Source organism: Quercus lobata, chromosome 7 (assembly GCF_001633185.2).
Source record: "Quercus lobata isolate SW786 chromosome 7, ValleyOak3.0 Primary Assembly, whole genome shotgun sequence".
Lineage (NCBI taxonomy): Eukaryota > Viridiplantae > Streptophyta > Magnoliopsida > Fagales > Fagaceae > Quercus > Quercus lobata.
Genome location: NC_044910.1, coordinates 14,874,285 through 14,879,805, shown reverse-complemented (window position 1 = coordinate 14,879,805; position 5,521 = coordinate 14,874,285).

The following is a 5,521-nucleotide window of genomic DNA, read 5'->3' as shown; positions in this document are numbered from 1 at the left end:
GGGGGGGGTGTGGTGTAGTGTTGTTGTTTTTGGCTTGTACTGGATGGTGATTTTTATATTTGTTTAAGGAATAAGAATGGATTTGGATGATTTTACTTTTCCCTTCCAAATTTTTATGTCAAATTAGGATATTTTGTTATAGGATATAAATAAAACAATTCGTCTAAAATTTGAAAGTAATATTATCAAAAGAAAATAATTGAGAAAGATTTTTTTTTTAAAGGGAAAGACAATGGTGAAGAAGAAGAAAACTACTCTCTCTCTCTCTCTCTCTCTCTCTCTCTCTCTCTCTCTCTCTCTCTCTCTCTCTCTCTCTCTCTCTCTCTCTCTCTCTCTCTCTCTCTCTCTCTCTCTCTCTCTCTCTCTCTCTCTCTCTCTCTCTCTCTCTCTCTGTGTAATAAAAAAGAAGGAGAAAAACTATGCTTTTACACAAAGCCTACCTCCCTATATATATACAAGAGTGTAACCCATGCACGTGAAATGAGGTGTACCAAGCCCAATGAAGAAAATAATTACAAATCAATAAGTGGATTATTTGGTTTTCTCTCTTTATCTTTTAAACATTGAAACTACTCCGATATGATATTATAAACGCAAATAATTAAGGATTATGTTGCCTAACATTAAGTTAAAAATCAGTCTCTCCCACTTGGGAAACATAGGTTATTCACAATTTTTATTTTTAAAAAGAAAAAAAAAATGAAAATTAGGATGAAAGCTATGTGGTTTCAATAGATATCCAACACCCTTTTGATCCTGGTATATGAAGTAATAAATCTCTCAATTTTATTCAATGGGACAAGTAGAAAGATTGCAGGGATGTTTAGTGGCTTTATTATTTACCTTAATCCTTAATTATTTACATTTGTCAAATAATATTGAAGAAGTTTGAATTTTTAATAAATAAAGAAAATAGACCAAATAACTCACTTATTGGTTTGTGATTATTTTTGTTGTTGGACTTGGTACACTTGAATTCATGTGTAAGGGTTACAATCCTCTATGGAGCAAGGGTTTGTGTAATAATAGAGTTGTTCTCTTATTTTTGCACTTAGTAGTCACAATCTCTCCATGAGAGAGAAACAGAGAGAGAAGGGACAAGAGAGAAGATTAACCACAGATAAAAGTTGACTAGAATAAGCTCGATTGGTAGTTTTCTTCTTCTTCACCATTGCCTTTCCTTTAAAAATATAAAAAATCTTTCTCATTTATTTGCTTTGGATAATATTATTGTAAATAAGGAAAGACACAATTGAATCTAATATAAAAGTCAAATTCAAGATGCGTATCATTTATAAAAAAAACAAAACAAAAGAAATATTTTATCCCAAAATTTATAAATGACAAAAGAACGGGTTTGATGGATGTGTAGTGTAATAGAGGACAAAAGAATACATAGTTGGGGTATATACTGAGTTTGTAGTGTGATAGTAGGGCTTGTTAGTTGAATTTTCCTATAAGGCAAGCGAAGTATTAAAAGTTTAGTATTGTTCATTTAACTTTATTTCAAACACTTGGCAAGCTCAAACTAATCATCAAATTAGAAAAAAATGACATTAATTTATGAACTTTTAAAAATTAGATTCACAAATATTAATTGTTAAAATTTATATTATACATATCATGGATTGTCCATATTACCAATTTTTCTTTTTCATTTTTTAAATTATTTTCCTTTGTCCTCCAGATACATATGTGAACCCAAAATTATCAAGTTTGATAATCAAACAATTGAAATAGTTTCACAAATGTAATGTTCATTGATGAATTTGTAAGTACAATTTTATGTATTTGGATTCTAATACAATAGAATAATCATCTGAGTCTATCTTCTTTTAATCTTGGTTTGGTCGTGAGAACTTCTTCACTTTGGTTGGAAGATAGATAGATAGATGGAGTGGTCTTCACAATAAATCGTTGGTTTTGAGCTTGTTAGAGATTTGTTGTTCTTCAAGTGTTCTTTGAAGATTTTTCGAACACAAAGGCTTTTGGATGGAAATTCTTTGGAGCTTTGGAGGCTTGGTCCATTGAGCTTCAATGATTTAGGGCTTTTTGAAGTTTGTGGAGGCTTTTGAGTTCGATTCCAATAGAACTCTGAGTCTTGCAAGAGTGATTTGAATGAATTTCTTTGAATGTTTTTAAGTGTTTTTAAGGCAAAATTTCTCTTGAATTTTGATGTCTAGAGAAAAGTTGGTGGACATTTATGATGGAGTGCCCTCTATTTATAGTGTCTTCAGAGAACGAATTCCACTTTAAATTGATCTACTTGAGGATAAGTAGTGGATTTTGATTGTCCCAAAGTCAAAGAGACCCCTAGGACTTGTTGCATGTAGATAATTATCTCTATTTTTAAAAATTTATTTTGATAAATAGAATAATCAAACAAAGAGTCCCAGATTTATTACTTGTAGATAATTGTCTCTATTTTTTTATAGTAAAGATAATTATCCATTAATTCTAAATAAGAAATTTAACTTTATTTTGTGGGCTAAAGACATGTGGAAAATTTTCATTTGCCAATGTGATATCATCTTGGATTTCACATGTCTTCATTTGATTTAATTAATTTAATGACACATAAATTTGGAATATCTCATTAAATTTTGACTTGGCATATTGTAATTGGATTAATTAATTTTTTTCCTTCCACAACGTTAAAAAAAAAATAATAAAAAAATAAAATAAAAGAAGACAAAAAAAAAAAAAAGAATAATGTTTGTGTAAATTTACAGAGTTATTGTAGCAATAATTTATTTTTACAAAACATTATAAAGACTATTGTGAATGAATTTTAGGCTTGGTTAGCTAAAATGTTATACTTTTTTTTATTATGCAAGCATTGATGTGGGTGCTCTTACACATTGCCCGTAATTTAAAGTTTTCATGACAACAATAATAGGGATACATACATATATTTTTATATATAATCTTTTTTCAAGTTACTAAAGCAGTAAGTTGTGATTAGTGGCAATATAGGCCACTAATATCATCACATTTTCATCTATCAATCACACCTTGTTGAAATAGCAAGTTGTAAAAAAAATGTGTAAAACAAATATTGTACATAAATTTACTCGTATTTAGAGTATTCATAGTAAAACATGTAAAAAATATAGCCTTTAGTAACTCAAAAAGTCACTTTATTTATTTTAACAACTCAATTTATAATACACCCAACATCAAATGTTTTATTTTAGTATTCAACACACCTTATTTCCTGCTTCTGCCAATGTTGATGAGTAAGAGGTCTTAAAATCAAACAATTTTTTACCGCAAGAGGCAGGAAACCTATGCTGTAAAGGATATGATGATCAAATTAGAGTGGAAAAAGCGTAGAGATGTCTTGCGGCATCTCCCACCTACGTATGCCATTGTTCAAGCAAATAATTAGGCAATTGGATCCTAATTCTTTAAACTCTTTCTTAGCTAACACAATCACGTACTTGACGACGAAATAACAAAGAAAAGAAAGCAAATACGCGCAGCCTTTGATTTTGTGGTTTACCTTTCAAATTAGGAAAAGAAAATAGCTTGCTAAGTAGCTAACGCCAAAATGATTTTGTGGTTTACCTTTTAAACAAAATCAGCATGTCCTTGTTGACCGCTCAATTTCTTTTTCTTTTTTTTTTAAGGAAAATTTAAAAACAATTTATGGATTGTTTCCCTTTTGCTATTAACGTTAATGTTAAGATTGGGACCAATTTTCTTTGAAACTTGTCAATGAATACCATTGTGGAGAACTCCATGAAACTTATACAGGAAAAAAATAAGAAATAAATGAAAAGTCAACTTCATGAAGCCTATCTCTTTTCACAATTAAAATAATAATTATTAAAAGTATATTATTTCACAAATTTTGCCTAACATTCAGATAAAGGAAAATACTAAAATTGTTGTTAATTTTATTACAAAAATACTACAATCTAACGTTATAATTAATATTATTGGTGGGTGGTATAAATTGTTGTTAATTTTATTACAAAAAATATTACAATCTAACGTTATAATTAATATTATTGGTGGGTGGTATACATAACACAATAAATATATTTATAAATTACTTTATTTTTATTTTGTATTTAAAATTCAACACAAAAATTTAATAAAACTTATACATTACCTCTACCAGTGCAGTTGAGACTGGTGTAGAGATTAGAGAGAATTTGCCGTATTGACTTCCCATCTACCACCTATGCCATTACAAGAGCAAATAATTTCGCAATTTTTTTTTTTTTTTTTTGACACCAAATAAGTTCGCAATTGAATCTTAATTCCTTATTTTTTTCTTCTTCCATTTCAAACCTGCCACGATATACCTTCAACTCTTCAACTGTGGCCCAAACATCTATATATATATATATATATATATATATATAAAACTGAAACTTTTGAAACTCCCACATTTTTACACATCAACGTTATTTTTTAAAAAAAAATTATTGAAAAAGAAAACCTAAAATCCTTAACTATTTCTCCCCAAAACAAACCCGATAAAATTTACTCTCTTCAACTCCTAAACAAAACCCGATACAAAAACCCAAACTCAGCCCAACCAAAACTGCAAGACCCATAACACAGGAACCCAAAAACGGAAAATCTAGACGCAGAGCTTTCTCTCTTCCCCTCCAATGGTAAGCTTCAATTGAAGAAAGTGAAAGTAAACCTAACATTTGACTGTTGGAACGGCTACAGGTAAAATATTTTATATTAATTTTGGGTGTTTAAGATTTAAGAAATTGGTTCAGATTTTGTTTTGATTTAGAATTGGTTTTTATCAATACTCAAATCCCTAATATAGGAAATCCCTCAATTTTGGTTCCTTTCAATATATCAATTTTTACTATAGGATTGGGGATATGGGTTTTGGCATCAGAATCAACCCCACATAATGAGCTTGAGTCTAAAAGCATGACCTACACATTAAGCAATCTAGGTTGGATTATAAACTGTCATGGGATGGGATTGTAGAAACATCTATGCTAATCGGAAATTTCAGCTTTTACTAAATGAAGCAGGCTTGATTTTATCACAGCATGATAGAGAGGTGTTCATTGTCAGGGATGCCTAAGCATGTATTTTTGGATTATGAATCTTTTGATATGGTGTGGTGGGTAAAGGTCACAGATTCAATGATATACTAGTAATTGATTTGTATTTCCCTTTTAAAAAATAAATTTTGTTTTTAATTTTATGATGGGTTCTGAAATTAAAAGAAAATACAAAGAAGAAAAAGTAGATTTCACATGTTTTTTATGTTTTGCAAAGTATGTCATTCATGCAAAGCCTAGCTATTGCCAATTGCCATCACGCACTTTGTGACGCAAAATCAAATGAAAGAGACAAAAATATACGCAGTCACTCAAACAATCCTCTAGCTATCTCACAAGATGTAGGATGCCACCACAAAATGATCTTACTCATTTGATGTAGAGAATCGTGTGTCAACGCGAGATTTTTACCTCTCAAACAAGTACTATAAGTACCTACAATTATCAGTATCACAATTTCGAAACAAACAAAC